The sequence below is a fragment of the Schistocerca nitens genome, chromosome 1, assembly GCF_023898315.1.
Source record: "Schistocerca nitens isolate TAMUIC-IGC-003100 chromosome 1, iqSchNite1.1, whole genome shotgun sequence".
NCBI lineage: Eukaryota > Metazoa > Arthropoda > Insecta > Orthoptera > Acrididae > Schistocerca > Schistocerca nitens.
The window spans coordinates 478,086,380-478,103,084 of NC_064614.1; the positions used below are offsets into that span (position 1 = coordinate 478,086,380).

A 16,705-nucleotide genomic window follows, 5' to 3' on the forward strand; every position below is an offset into this window, starting at 1 on the left:
GTAGTTCTAAGTTCTAGGGGACTGATGACCACAGATGTTAAGTCCCATAGTGCTCAGAGCCATTTGAACCATTTGAACCTTTCTGGATACAGAAAATGTTCGACTGCTGCCCTGGCCAGCTCATTCTCCAGATCTCTCACCAATTGAAAACGTCTGATGAATGGTGGCCGAGCAACTGGCTCGTCACAATATGCCAGTCACTACTCTTGATGAACTGTGGTATCGTGTTGAAACTGCATGGGCAGTTGCACCTGTACACGCCATCCAAGCTCTGTTTGACTCAATGCCCAGGCGTATCAAGGCTGTTCTTACGGCCAGAGGTGGTTGTTCTGGGTACTGATTTCTCAGGATCTATGCACCCAAACTGCGTGAAAATGTAATCACATGTCAGTTCTAGTATAATATATTTGTCCAATGAATACCCGTTTATCGTCTGCGTTTCTTCTTGGTGTATCAATTTTAATGGCCAGTAGTGCACGATAATTACAACTGCATTAAACCTTTGCACATATTCTGAGCAAGGAGTGAATCCTAGATATCTACATCGCTCAAGTCAATTTTTTATTGTAGTATAAAGTTTTGTGCTGGCGTATGAAGATGTTTTCGTTGATCAAATAACTTCTCTCCAGCACCCAGCGTTTGGACAACAAACAGAGATCGTATGAGCTCAGATAACGCTTCGTTCACAAGATCCAGAAGTCTGTAGATATCGGTTCCCTCGCTCAGACCATGTTCATTAATATGTGGTAGCCCCAGTACATTTCCACCTTGTCGCTGGGTAGAAGTTCGTATCAGAAGGCACTAGACAAAATTAGATAAAGATATCTGCTCTTTCCATGAATCCTACAGTAAAGCGATCCCAACGAGGATGTCAAACAAGCTACATATTTTGCTCATGAACTAATAAGTTTAGATTACAAGCACTTTCAACAGGTTTATAGATGAACCGTTCTGCAAGGCCGGCCTTTGTGGCCGTGGGGTTCTAGGCGCTTCAGACTGGAATCGCGTGACCGCTACGGTCGCAGGTTCGAATCCTGCCTCGGGCATGGATGTATGTGATCCTTAGGTTAGTTAGGTTTAAGTAGTTCTAAGTTCTAGGGGACTGATGACCACAGATGTTAAGTCCCATAGTGCTCAGAGCCATTTGAACCATTTTTTCGTCCTGCAAGCATATAAACAAATTTTTCATCTATAAATTATTCAAAATACGCATGCTGATCTATACAGATTTTCTTACATAACAACCGATAAAAAAGTACATTTTTGCAAGAATAGTAACTGACTTAACATAGTACATTATCAATTGTCATCTGAAGCCAATTGTTAACTGAGTGGCATTATCCCGCTTTTTTCACATTGGATTTCGATATGCGAATTTTCGCAACTAATATTCAGAACTACACCAACATTTTTCTTTTTTGCTTCCTCTATCATTGCATTTTATCCCAGGGGGGAAACACCGACTTAAACATATTATATTGAATCAATTGCAACAACAAAATATTTTTACAATAACATGCGCCATGCATTTATCTGCGATTTACGATGTACAGACATGGTTCTACTCGCAAGCAAAGATGTTCCACTGCGATCACGAGATCAGTGCCACGCTATCTACAAGGTCCTATGTTAACTGGTTCTTCCGTCGTTCTTGGTGGAAAGACTTCAGAATTATAAATGAAAGCACAATATTCAAGTAAAATTACAAGCTCTCCATTGTTAACGATGATGTCAAGATTGTATGCTTGTAGTTGCTCATCTACATTTCACCGTCTTGCCCTAACTGTTCGCACTGTGCCCAATATAGGTCCTAGCGGCGAAATTTAGATATAATACTGTCATGTTTGTGAAGTCATTTCCTATTTGTGAAACTTACATTTCACGGTGTATCAAATGCTACACATCGCAGATATCGTCAGTGTGAAGTTCACTCACCTGTTAACAGTAAGCGTAATAAGATCCACGGTAATCTTGCTGAAACTCGATGAGCGGCTACTCAGCTTCGAATGTGAGACTAGTCACGAGGAATTTCTTTATATGTCGGGCCGACGATGGTGGTGGTGGAGGAGTTACAAGAGAAGGGGAGGTTGGGAGGGTTATTGCATGTGTGCTATCAAACCTCTTTTTTTTTTAAGTGCGGGTGCGATAGGTTTCTATGAAGCACGCGTCAAGCTCGGGAGAGTGCTCGGTTGCGGAAGATGTGACACGCGAAAACCTAGTCGAAGCCAAGCGCAACTCGCGTGCTGTGCAATTTCCACGAAATCGCCACTCGAGAGCCTCGGGTAAGTAGTTTTTGCCACGAACTCGCGCAGGTAGTAAATTTGAGCAGATAAATACCACCAGCCGTGACACGACGTACGATACCCGCCAGAGACCCGGGTCACTGGCGGCCACTCGGCATTCGTGCTACTCTGAGTTCAAAGAACTACACAACAGCGTAACGGCCTCATTTGAACACCGAAAACGCTCAGACGAGCTTAAGAGACAAGAATTTTCTCACGTTAAAGTATGTCCACCAGGTAAAGCACCAGTCACCCACAAAAGAGCCCTCTGGTCGCATTGGAGAGCTGTAGATGGAGTAGAACTCTGTATAAGGCGACCATGGAACCCTCTCCCGCTGCCATTCGATTGTATGGAATAAGAACAGAAAGATGGGGACACATGGAGATGTGACAGAGTGGCAGAAAAGAGCTATCATCTTTGGACGGGCCCTGCATCTTACCGTGAACGAAGTTGCCCGATTTGTTTGTGAATCAAACATAACTTTCCAATGTGTCTACAGCAAGTGGTGTACTGCCCGCAGCCATGAGAAACAGCGTAACAAGAGTGGGTGACCGGAGAGGAGTACACTCCGTATCAGTGGCAATCGGTTTCAGTCCCGACAAGAACAGTTTCGGTCAGTGAATGCAGGTCCATCTCAAGCAGTTTCCGAACGGACAATGCGAAGTGTACCTAGCAAGATATCATGTTGACAGAGATATACAAAGATGCACGTCTTTAAAGGACCAGACAAAACAGAGACGGCCCATTAGCTGACTGGAAGCGTGTCGTGGTGTCCGACGAGTCACGATTTTGCATCTTTTATAATTATGGAATAAGTCGAGTGCACCGGCGACCTAATTAGGCGTTTAAACAGCACTATATGGAGGGTGTAGTTCAAGACAGAGGTGGCTCTGTGATGTTTTGGAGTGTTTTGTTCGTATAAACACTGTGGCCTACTCATGGCTTCACCCGTACGCTGATGGTATGATGAACAATCGCACACCCTGTCTCTTCTCCAATGATCTGCTGCATATCCTATCTTAATCCATTTAAATCCAGGGATTTTTTGGTACAGAGGGTAAAGCTTAGCAAGTGACTTCTCCCTAAGTCACCAAGTTTTCTCTACGAGGACGTGATTCCGCAACTCAACGCTCAGCCTAAGAGTTGAAACCTTTACATACAGGATGGTCGGTGACTGCTGATATTCTTTGGAAGAGAAACTTCTGAGGGTTGCCAGGAAGCAGCACGTCACAACAAGTACAAGGAGACATAGCAGAAAATGACCAATCGAAGTGCCTACATTATGCTCTGACCGAAATGTCTGCATGTTAAAATAATTTCTTCGAGCTGTTTTGTAGCTCGCGAAATCAGAGTCAGCTGGCAGCCCTCACGAGGCAGTTTTGATTATTGAGGAGACAAAGTGGTTGGAGACAGTGTAGTTACTGTTTGCGGTGCTCGTTTTTCAAACCAGTAGTCAGATCTGAAAGTCATTTGAAAGTAGATGGATTGGTAAAGGACGTCGATTACTGGTCACAACAACTGTGACTGCTTTAATCCTGTCTTGCGGGTCAAAGCGAGGATGACGACCCTTGTTTAGAATGATAGCGTAAGTTCACCAGTGTATGGAAATCAACTAGGTCCGCCAGAAAAAATTTGGGAGGAAATCTACGGAGCAATATGTCGCGTGATTTGTCTCGCGTACCACATGGCGCTAATGTCATGTCAATATCAAAATGAAGCTTGGTGATGTGACCAAAGTTTTGTACTCGCCAACTTGAAAACTATGCTTCACATAGCTAGCTGTGTGACAAAAGAATTTCCGTTCACCTCACAGGACTGACACGATGAATAGCTGCCCTAGGCAATCGAACTAAAACGTAGACAGAATTAGATAGGTGACCATACGGTGACTATAAAGTGAAGCTCCCAATGTACACTCTTCACGAAATCTGACAGTCATTGTGTATATGAAGCTGCCTTATAATATTGTGCAGGAACTACTGTACCTTCAGTGTATGTAAATCCAACTCGATTTTTACATTGAAACGCGAAAGCCTTAACTGTCATATTTAAACTTTCATCATGATGGAAAGCGCGGACGCAGTCTTATGACAAGTTGACATTAGGAATAAATTTCCTCTTGCCTATAAAAACGACGTTCAATTTCTTTTTTTCTCCATTGTGTCGTGATTAATTTCAGGGCTATCATACTCAGATGCATCTGCCAACACTTCCGATTCCTAGGGTCCCATATCACTTCAACTACACACGCCCCACACCATCACCGAGCCTCAACCAGCTTGAACTGTCCCCTGCTAACATGCAGGGTCCATGGATTCATGAGGTTGTCTCCATACCCATAAACGTACATCCGCTCGATACAATTCGAAACGAGACTCGTCCGACCAGGCAACATGTCTCCAGTCATCAACAGTGCAATATCGGTGTTGACGTACCAGGTGAGGCGTAAAGCTTAGTGTCGTGCAGTTATCAAGGGTATACGAGTGGGCCTTCGGTTCGCTGACCCTTGTTGATGGCCCAGCATTGAAATCTGCAGCAATTTGCCGAAGGGTTGCACTTCTGTCACGTAGTGTAGTCTTCGTTAGCCCCGTTCTTACAGGATCTTTTTCCGGTCGCAGCAATGTCGGAGATCTGATGTCTTACCGGATTCTTGATATTCACGCTACACTCGTGAAATGGTCGTACAGGAAAATCCCCACTTCATCGCTACCTCGGACATGCTGAGTCCCATCGCTCGTGCGCCGACTATAATACCACTTTCAAACTCGCCTAAATCTTGATAAACTGCCATTGTAGCAGCAGCAACCGATCTAACAACTGCGCCAGACAATTGTTGTTTTCTATAAGCGTGGCCGACCGCAGCGCGTATTCTGACTGTTTACATCTCTGTATTTGAATACGCATGCCTATACCAGTTTCCTTGGAGGTTCAGTGTATACAGAACACTGTTCGAACCATGACTGACACTTGTATATATATTGAGGACATCGCACCGGCGCTGTTCTTGGCGAAATACAAAGCGCAACGTACAGGGTTGATTAGCATCTGCATTTATGTTCAAATATGCATTTCCATATTTTTGCCCAACCGCTGTACGTTGGCGTGGACCACATTATTCAGGAAATTTAGTCATTTTACAATATTGTTAACCAGTAAGAAGGAAGGGAGAATATTGACTTAACCAGATTTCGTGTAACAATCGTATCTGTTCTCAGACTGACAAGCAATACTGGCCGGACGACGGTTTTGTAAGTTCCCTTAGCGGCTGGCCTACACTTGCTGAGGGTTGTTCCGATCAGACTCAGATCAACATCTACTTTTCCTACAATTAGTTTCATGAGTTCGTTCTACTTTAAATCGCTCCATCTGCATAGCCCGGGGTATTTAATTAATGTGACTGCTTCCAGTGATTATCAGTAACTGCGTAATCAAGCAGTAGTGACTCTTTCCGTCTGTTTATGCTTAATACGTTACATGTGTTTAGATGTGGATCAACTGCCAATCCTAGCGCAAAGCGACGATCTTTTACAGGTCTTCCTGAACATCATTACAATTTCCTAAAGTGCCTACTTTTCTGTATGTATCAGCATCATCGGCGATCAGCCTCAAGGAGTAATTTCTAACGGCTTCTAATTCGTTATTTATGGGGATAATTTGACAACACCCAGGGTGGACACTGCGAAATCTCACGTAGAACTCATTTATTAGTGTAGCAATAGCATTATTGCAACGGTTGAAGGAAAAGTTTGAATGTCTGTGGCGTAGAAAGAAGAAAAAGGGTAGTTTTATATAGGACTGTGAAGAAAATGTAGCATCGTCGCCGTGAAATGAAATGGCAATGGAAAAAAGTATCGCGACGAATAATTTCACATTTTCTTATCGACTGGTCTTATAGAATAATATTTTACGTAATTTTTTGTTTATAATGTAAGTCCGTGAACTAATTATAAAAAAAATTAAAAAATGACGGAGGGAAGACACCTGACGACGCTTAGGAGAGACATATGGTGTACGTCTTGTTGGTGCTTAACTTGCAGTTTATTTTACTGTGCTCCGAGGAACGCCATTGCTTCCCCACCTAGATCCATTTATGCTACTCACAAGAACTCCTTCTCGCATAACGATGTGAAATCGACACGTCGATAACAATGATGTGCGCTACAATGCCGATCGTGTGGCGCGAAACAGCACTGCAGTCTGGTCCGCGGGGTTGAATATTTCAGTCGCGTTGCCTATTCATATTTCCGAACAATTGTTCCTCATTCACATATTACACAGGCGCTGGCGGAGGGTTATGCATGTTCACGAGAGATGAAAATGTATTGACGTGGTCGTTTTATCATCTGGCCGGCGAGTGGGAGAGAGAGAGAGAGAGAGAGAGAGAGAGAGAGAGAGAGAGAGAGATGGCGGGGTGCGGCTACACAGCCTGTATGGCTCTGGCAGCGGGACTGTCGATAGCCAACTGGCGAATAGCGGCCGTGTGAAGCAGCGGCGGCGGCAGAAGCAGGGGGGCCAACTTGTAAAGGTCACGGGGCACTGCGGACGCGGCCGCACGGACCGTTACACCGGCTGCGACAAGTGCCGCTGCTGGACCAGCCACCGCCGCTACCTCTACGAGCGTCCTGCGGGGTGAACGCACTATACGGCTGCCCTAACATGACCCTGCTATTGTCCCTTCGACGTACAGGAAGCGTGGGATTTGGGTGCACTGGAGTTGGGCGAGGGGTTGTGCAGACCTGGGGTTCAATTTAACAATAATTTATTCAACATCAAAACATTTTAAGTAACGGAACTGAAACCATTTACAGCAGAGCAATATAATACTCGGTAGCCCAAGATACTGAAAGACGTGCACTTCAATCACCATTCAGTGCTCGTATTTCATGTTTCTGGGTAAGATAGATACTGCCTACAGGAAAATTAAAGAGACCTTTGGAGAAAAGAGAACCACATGTATGAATATCAAGAGCTCAGATGGAAACCCAGTTCTAAGCAAAGAAGGGAAAGCAGAAAGGTGGAAGGAGTATATAGAGGGTCTATACAAGGGCGATGTACTTGTGGACAATATTATGGAAATGGAAGAGGAAGTAGATGAAGATGAAATGGGAGATACGATACTGCGTGAAGAGCTTGACAGAGCACTGAAAGACCTGAGTCGAAACAAGGCCCCGGGAGTAGACAACATTCCATTGGAACTACTGACGGCCTTGGGAGAGCCGCCGGCCGCGGTGGTCTCGCGGTTCTAGGCGCGCAGTCCGGAACCGTGCGACTGCTACGTTCGCAGGTTCGAATCCTGACTCGGGCATGGATGTGTGTGATGTCCTTAGGTTAGTTAGGTTTAAGTAGTTCTAAGTTCTAGGGGACTGATAACCACAGCAGTTGAGTCCCATAGTGCTCAGAGCCATTTGAACCAATTTTTGGGAGAGCCAGTCCTGACAAAACTCTACCACCTGGTGAGCAAGATGTATGAGACAGGCGAAATACCGTCAGACTTCAAGAAGAATATAATAATTCCAATCCCAAAGAAAGCAGGTGCTGACAGATGTGAAAATTACCGAACAATCAGTTTAATAAGTCACATCTGCAAAATAATAACACGAATTCTTTACAGACGAATGTAAAAACTGGTAGAAGCCGACATCGGGGAAGATCAGTTTGGATTCCGTAGAAATATTCGAACACGTGAGGCAATACTGACCTTACGACTTAGAAAAAAGATTAAGGAACGGCAAACCTACGTTTCTAGCATTTGTAGACTTAGAGAAAGCTTTTGACAATGTTGACTGGAATACTCTGTTTCAAATTCTAAAGGTGGCACGGGTAAAATACAGGGAGCGAAAGGCTATTTACAATTTGTACAGAAACCAGATGGCAGTTATAAGAGTCGAGGGGTATGAAAGGGAAGCAGTGGTTGGGAAGGGAGTGAGACAGGGTTGTAGCCTCTCCCTGATGTTATTCAATCTGTATAATGAACGAGCAGTAAAGGAAACAAAAGAAAAATTCGGAGTAGATATTAAAATCTAAGGAGAAGAAATAAAAACTTTGAGGTTCGCCGATGACATTGTAGTTCTGTCAGAGACGGCAAGGGACCTGGAAGAGCAGTTGAAAGGAATGGACAGTGTCTTGAAAGGAGGATATAAGATAAACATCAACTAAAGCAAAATGAGGATAATGGAATGTAGTAGAATTAAGTCGGGTGATGCTGAGGGAATTATTTAGGAAATGAGACACTTAAAGTAGTAAAGGAGTTTTGCTACGGCAACGGCCTTGCCACAGTGGATACACCGGTTCCCGTGCGATCACCGAAGTTAAGCACTGTCGGGTGTGGCCGGCACTTGGATGGGTGACCATCCTGCCGCCATGCGCTGTTGCCATTTTTCGGGGTGCACTCAGCCTCGTGATGCCAATTGAGGAGCTACTCGACCGATTAGTAGCGGCTCCGGTCAATGAAAACCGTCTTAACGACCGGGAGAGCGGTGTGCTGACCCCATGCCCCTCCTATCCGCATCCTCGCCTGAGGATGATACGGCGGTCGGATGGTCCCGATGGGTCGCTTGCGGCCTGTAGACGGAGTTAGTGTAAAGGAGTTTTGCTATTTGGGGAGTAAAATAACTGATGATGGTGGAAGTAGAGAGGATATAAAAAGTAGACTGGCAATGGCAAGGAAAGCGTTTCTGAAGAAGAAAAATTTGTTAGCATCGAGTATAGATTTAAGTGTCAAGAAGTCGTTTCTGAAAGTATTTGTATGGATTGTAGCCATGTATGGAAGTGAAACATGGACAATAAATAGTTTGGACAAGAAGAGAATAGAAGCTTTCGCAATGTGATACTACAGAAGAATGTTGAAGAATAGGTGGGTAGATCGCGTAACTAATGAGGAGGTATTGAATAGGATTGGGGAAAAGAGAAGTTTGTGGCACTACTTGACTAGAAAAAGTGATCGGTTGGTAGGACATGTTCTGAGGCATCAAGGGATCACAAATTTAGCATTGGAGGGCAGCGTGGAGGGTAAAAATCGAAGAGGGAGACCAAGAGATGAATACACTAAGCAGATTCAGAAGGATGTAGGTTGCAGTAGGTACTGGGAGATGAAGGAGCTTGCACAGGATAGAGTAGCATGGAGAGCTGCATCAAACCAGTCTCAGGACTGAAGACCACAACAACAACAACAATCCCAGCAGTCTGGTATTCGGTAATATAATAATTCAGGCAATATTAACAATTTCTATGGGTTACCTAATTTATTTGACGATGTTTACAGTTTGTCTCACACTGATCTGTGAGAGGAGCGTGGCGCTAGGAATTTTCTTTATTTATGGGCGAGGGCAGCAGTCTTCCTAGCAGCCATAATGGCTTCGTGTTTCCCATCCTTTTTCCGATCGCCAGGGTAGCACGTGGTGCCGTTTGAACGATCAGTAGTGGCCAAAGTTTCTCCTGTTCTCAGTTCCCCAGCCTGCCTTACCAACCTTGTAACTGCTATTTCTGCTCGATTTTAACGTCGCGAGGTCGCCTCCCTGTGAGATTCCGGCCCTCTGATTGGCCAGCTCAGGTGAGCGCCCGTTTTTGCCGGGTAGGCGTCAACCGGCCTCAGCGGGTGGACAGTGGACAAAGGGGCAGTAAGGGCAGTTCTAGTGTGAACGTGCCTAAGACCGGAGGTACTGCTTCCAGGAGATGAAGTTCGGTAAGCATGAGCGCCGACGTGCACAGTAGCTTCGCGCCCTGAGGCCCAGAGGGAACCTTATAGGTCATTTTACTGATGTGCGTTCCTTAAATTACGGTTTACGCAATTTTTCCGGGTTATAAGACTGTGGGTTTCATTGTACAGTTGGACATAATGTGCAAGATGTGTTGGTTAGTCACAGTAGCTTGCAGTACGGCACTAAAATGTATACTGTCATGCTCACTTTCCCGCTTCGTCTGGCAGTAGCTCTTTCAGTTCTTCCGTGCAAAATTCGACTCAGAATTTAGGTCTTCCTAGCTTGAAAACTTGTGCCCTTTGTCTTACGCCAGTGTCTGGCGCCCTTTCATGTTTCGTTAACGTAGTCGGACCGCGAGCCAAAGTTATCTACGAGGGCTATCCACAAAGTACATTACGTTTTGGAATTAAAAATAAATAAAGTATTGGAAACTTTTTTTTATTATATACAGATGAAATCCACACTTAAATACTACTTTTCTATATAGTTGCCATTTAAATTAAGGCACTTATCGTAGCGATGGACGAGCTTGGAAATTCCTTCGTCGTAAAATTCGGCCGCCTGCACCTTCAACCACTTGGTTACCTCTTCTTTTGCTCTCAAGTTATTATATACAGATGAAAGCCACACTTAAATACTAGTTTTCTACATAGTTGCCATTTAAATTAAGGCACTTATCGTAGCGATGGACGAGCTTGGAAATTCCTTCGTCGTAAAATTCGGCCGCCTGCACCTTCAACCACTTGATTACCTCTTCTTTTGCTCTCAAGTCCTCGAAGTGGTGTGACTTTTGTGGATTTCCTGGAAAGAGGCACTACAATAAACTCTCAAAGGTATTGCAAAACTCTGCACAACCTCAGAAGAGCAATAGAAAACAAGCGCAGGGGAAAGTTGAGCTCAAAGATCTTGCTGATTCACGACAACGCCCGGGCCCACACGGCAAATGCCACTCGTGAAGTTTTCGAATCTTTTAAGTGTGAGTTGTTTCCTCATCCGCCGTACAGTCTCGACCTGGCACCGAGCGACTTCCACTTATTCCCAGCAATGAAGAAGTGGTTGGCTATGCAGCGTTTTGATGACGACGCACAGCTTCAAGAAGAGGTAACCACGTGGTTGAAGGCGCAGACGGCCGAATTTTACGACGAAGGAATTTCCAAGGTCGTCCATCGCTACGATAAGTGCCTTAATTTAAATGGCAACTGTGTAGAAAAGTAGTATTTAAGTGTGGCTTTCATGTGTATATAATAAAAAAAATTTCCAATACTTTATTTATTTTTAATTCCAAAACGTAATGTACTTCGTAGATAGCCCTCGTAGTATCGCCTGTATGAATAGTTTCTCGTCTTGCTGGTTTTATTCCTTTAGTACAGGAGGCTACCTAGCGATTCACCCCCAGTAGCATCTTTCTTAGTCTTTGGCTGATTCGTGGTGGTGGTCGTTGCATGCCTGCAACCCCTTCCTTTAGTAAATTGAACCCCATTTGATAATACGGCGATCGTTCCTAAAATTCCTTTGTTCCCGCTATCGTGGCTTATTATGAACGTACGCTGCGGCAAGCTGCTGAACACAATTCTTTCCTCCCCACCCACATTTGATTGTGTAATTGTTCAATATTCAACATTTAAATAAATGAGTCCTTTAATCTTTACGTTCTCCCTTTCATTACGTGAAATTACCCTTAGTGTCACAGTAGAATAATGCAGAACTATAACGGTTGCTGTAACGTATTAATGATAGGATAAAGACTCAATATCGCGCGCCTGGCACGATCATTGCACGCATGGCACCGATAATAGAACAATAATTTTCAATTATCCCCCACTGATAAACTGGGAAGTGTTCACGGCTGAGTGTGAGTACGTGAGCACTAAATCCACTTGATGTGGTGGAAGTAGTGGCCTCTGTTTCACCTTGCTGATTTAGAAGAAAATATCAAAATTACAGCCCCTTCAGCAAGGGATAGCAACCTGTAAAATAAAACGAGCCACCGCTTTTAAGACTTATGTAGGGCCAGAATATTGAAAACAAATGAAAACAAGACTGATGGAAAAAATTGGGACTTGCGCTCTGAGAGTTCCTTCCAAACTTAATCACATGCCGTGCATCCTGGGAATCGAGAATCTCAACAGTTTTTGCCTGTTACCGACATCAATACTGGCAAGATATTGGTTCCGGGAATTCCAAAACGGCATCAAAATCTCTACAGTAGTTCCTCAAGCTAGCCCGGACATACAAAAGGAAGCGAGTAGTGAACTTTAGTTTATGTAGTTAGAAAAAAAAGATTTAATAACACATTTTTTATTTAATTACTAAAACATGACAACAATTTACATTTTACGTTTTCAAGCAGTAATGTTCGACTATTATGCTTCTGACGTGTGATGAATGCAATGTATGCTCAAATGTCAAAAGATATTTTTATGTAATACAATTAAAATTTAAAGTCCGCCCCGATAGCTGAATGGATGCCGACACGGTAGCTCATCGTCTGGGGTCAGAGAGCCGGTTGGCCTCTGTAATAAAAAAACTGAGTGGAAAGATCAACAAACGAACTTGAACTGATGTCATGTGACGTCCGCAACGACCAAACACAACGATCAACAACGAACAAAATGAAAAAAAGTGGTCAGCGTGACGGACTGCCGTCCTAAGGGCCCCGGGTTCGATTCCCGGCTGGGTCGGGGATTTTCTCCGCTCAGGGACCGGATGTTGTGTTCATCATCACTTCATCCCCATCCGGCGCGCAAGGTCGCCCAATGTGGCGTCGAATGTAATAAGACCTGCACCAAGGCGGCAGGACCTGCCCCGTAAGGGGCCTCCAGGCCAATGACGCCAAACGCTCATTTCAATTTAACAAGTTTCAGACGTTTTACTCTACTTGTGCTATGAAACCTTCCCTCTTGCCGAATTTCATGATTCTAGGTCAAATGAAAGTTTCCTATACTTTTTGATGAGTGTGCCTGCTGGTATTAAAATATGTGAGATACATTGACTTAAAAGCTTCAATTTTTTGCATCTCTAAAGGACCATAGACAGTAATATGTGACAAATTTGGACTTGATGTAACAACCTGTTACAGAGAAAACGAGGTCTCAAAAGACGGACGGACAGACAAAAAGATAAAAAAAATGGCAAAAAATATTTTTTCGTGGGATATCATTACAAATTAACAATCCTCGATTTTTTCCTTTACTTCTTTTGTGAAACAGTGCTTCTTGTTATATTTCATTGTTCTAGGTGAACGGTACGCACCCTACTGGTTTGATGAGTGCGTTTGCCAGTATCAAAATATGTGACATAAATGGTCGTATCTTTTGAGTGCATTAACTTAGAAGCTTACAGTTTTTACATCGCAAAGGACTCATACACTTTAGTACGTGACGTAAACTTGAACATGATATACCAAACCATTCCTTAGAAAAAGGGTCTTCATAGTCAGACAGAAAGAGAGACAGAGGGGTTCCGTTTTTACAAATTGAGGCACTAAGCCCTAAAAAGTAATTGCCGTAACTGTTACTACATCTATCCCACTGTGAGAGAGTCAATGCCTTCACGGAAAAATGTTTTCGATTGCCTACGGAACCATTATTGTACCCAGGAGTGCGTCTCTTCGTCTGAAGCAAAGCGAATTTCTTCAGGGCTTCAAAAACATGAAAATCGCATCGGTGAGGACTGTATGGAAGACGTGTAAGGACTTCCCAGCGTAGCTTCTGCAGCCTAGTCGAATCGACAGATACCGCAGCTCTGGGAATGTCATGACGACATCCCTCTCTGACTGCAAGATCCCGCAGTCCGTTGACTCTCTGGAACACGACGTCACGATTAATATACAGTGGTACGTGGACACTTTTCAAAAACTGCAGCTCGCCATCAAGTCCAAACACCCTAGGAATGTTAACAGACGGAATCATTCCGTTGGAGGATAATGCCCGCCCACAAGTTGTCAAGATTATTTAGACTACGCTGAAAAAGTTTCGCTGGAAAGCCATTGCATATTGTCCATATAGTCCCGATCTCTGCCCATGCGATTTGCAGCTCTGTAGAAAGACATTCGCGGTCGTCGATTTTCTTCGGACGAAAAAAAATGGCTCTGAGCACTATGGGACTCAACTGCTGCGGTCATTAGTCCCCTAGAACTTAGAACTAGTTAAACCTAACTAACCTAAGGACATCACAAACATCCATGCCCGGGGCAGGATTCGAACCTGCGACCGTAGCGGTCTTGCGGTTCCAGACTGCAGCGCCTTTAACCGCACGGCCACTTCGGCCGGCCCTTCGGACGAAAAGGTATACGCCTGGGTACGATCATGTTTCTGCACGTACCCGCAAACATTTTTCCATGAATGAGTCTTGTTTCAGAGGAGGATAAATGTATTCTTAGCTATGGCGTTTACTTTTGTCATAATGTACAGCTTAATTGTTGTTGTTGTGGTCTTCAGTCCTGAGACTGGTTTGATGCAGCCCTCAATGCTACTCTATCCTGTGCAAGCTTCTTCATCTCCCAGTACCTACTGCAGCCTACAAACTTCTGAATCTGCTTAGTGTTTTCATCTCTTAGTCTCCCTCTACGATTTTTACCCTCCACGCTGCCCTCCAATACTAAATTGTTGATCCCTCGATGTCTCAGAACATGTCCTACCAACCGATCCCTTCTTCTAGTCAAGTTGTGCCACAAGCTCCTCTTCTCCCCAATCCTATTCAGTACCTCCACATTAGTTATGTGATCTACCCATCTAATATTCAGCATTCTTCTGTAGCACCACATTTCGAAAGCTTCTATTCTCTCCTTGTCTAAACTATTTATCGTCCACGTTTCACTTCCATACATGGCTACACTCCTTACAAATACTTTCAGAAACGACTTCCTGATACTTAAATCTATACTCGATGTTAACAAATTTTTCTTCTTCAGAAACGCTTTCCTTGCCATTGCCAGTCTACATTTTATATCCTCTCTATTTCGACCATCATCAGTTATTTTGCTCCCCAAATAGCAAAACTCCTTTACTACTTTAAGTGTCTCATTTCCTAATCTAATTCCCTCAGCACAACCCGACTTAATTCGACTACATTCCAATATCCTCGTTTTGCTTTTGTTGATGTTCATCTCATACCCTCCTTTCAAGACACTGTCCATTCCGTTCAACTAATTACTTTTCTTTAATCTGTCTCGTGTTCATTTGACTGCACGTTATACAAGGTAAGTGAAAACCTTGGAAGCCAGATACTACTTGACTTATTTATGATCAAAGCTATAACTTATAACTACACCTTGTCCTATTGTAATTACCAATACCAGCTAACAGGATACCTTTTACCAACAACACTAGGAAAATACCCACGCATTTGTCTGAATGAATAACTATTCAGTTACATACTTGACAGTCCTTTCGTATAAGGCAATACAAAACAAATCTTAGCGAACTTGCGACATTCGCTGGTTAACAGGCAACGAATTAATACAGAATCAATTTTTAAAACCATGCACATTATCTGATGCACTGTCGTAGTGAAAAACAATAAACCTTTGAGAAACCAAGACAGAATCAATTCTTGAACTCATCCTTTAGAGAGTCAACCACGTCAAAACTATTCCACTTGATATGTAAAGTGTATAAGAGACACATGAAATACCCTCAGACTTCAAAAACAGTGTAATAATTTCAAACAAAGTGGGTACTAGCGGGTTTGAGTATTACCAATCCATCAATTTAATAAGTCATGGTTGCAAAATACTGACAGAAAACTGGAATGACTTTAGATAGATCAGTTTACGTCCCGGTGGAATGTGGGACCACGCGAAGCAGTGGTGACCCTACTATCTTCGAAGACAGAATGAGAAACGCAAACTTACATTGATGGTAACTATAGATTTAGAGAAAGCTTTTGACAAAGTCAACGGGAATACATATTCCAAAATAGAGTTAAGAGGTATCTACAACTTCTACTGAAACCAGACGGCAGTTATACCAGCCGAGGAACATGAAAAGAAGGCAGTAATAGAGTAGGGAGTGAAATTTGGCTATAGCCTATTCCCAATATTATTCTGTCTGTACAATGAGCAACTAGTAAAGAAAACCAAGGAGAAATTGGGAAAGAAAATTTAAGTTCAAGGGAAAGCAATGAATACTTTGAGGTTTGCCGACGACATTTTAATTCTATCAGAGATGGCCAAGAACAAGATCATTTGAATGGAATGGATACTGACTCGAAAAAAGGTTATGAGATGAATACCAACAAAAGTAAAACAACGGTAGTGAAATGTAGTCGAATTGACTCTGGCGACGATGAGGGAACTAGAGATGGAAAAATGAGACGCTAAATATAGTAGATAAGTTCTGCTATTTGGGCCGCAAGATAACCAACGAAGTCCGAAGTAGAAAGGATAGGGCTATGTAATGCAAAATGGTAATATCAAGCAAAGCGTTTCTATAAAAGAGAGATATGTTGAAATATAATCTAAATTCATAAGTGTTAGGATATATTTTCTGAAAGTATTTGTCTAGAGTATAGCCTTATATGACACGTAAACGCTGACTATAGCTTCAGAGACCCATTTGGCACTTTTTATACAACAGCAGCCGATTCCGGCATCCTTTGCTTTGAGTTTTGCCAGGTATTTCGGATGACTTTTGGGAAAGCTTCAAAATCTACATTAACAAGCTTATATCAGTATAATCGTGTTTTCAAGAGCTTCCAAAAGCCGTTAAAAAACATCACCACAT

General features: G+C 43.3%; 1 protein-coding gene and 1 pseudogene across 5 annotated transcripts in view; one reads left to right on the forward strand and one right to left on the reverse strand.

Moving 5' to 3' along the window:
* The window catches only part of LOC126252056 (glutamate-gated chloride channel), a 712,398-nt gene that overhangs the window by 457,760 nt on the left and 237,933 nt on the right, over positions 1–16,705 (reverse strand). The gene's annotated exons all lie outside the window — the stretch shown is intronic.
* On the forward strand, positions 8,541–8,657 carry LOC126208842 (5S ribosomal RNA; annotated as a pseudogene).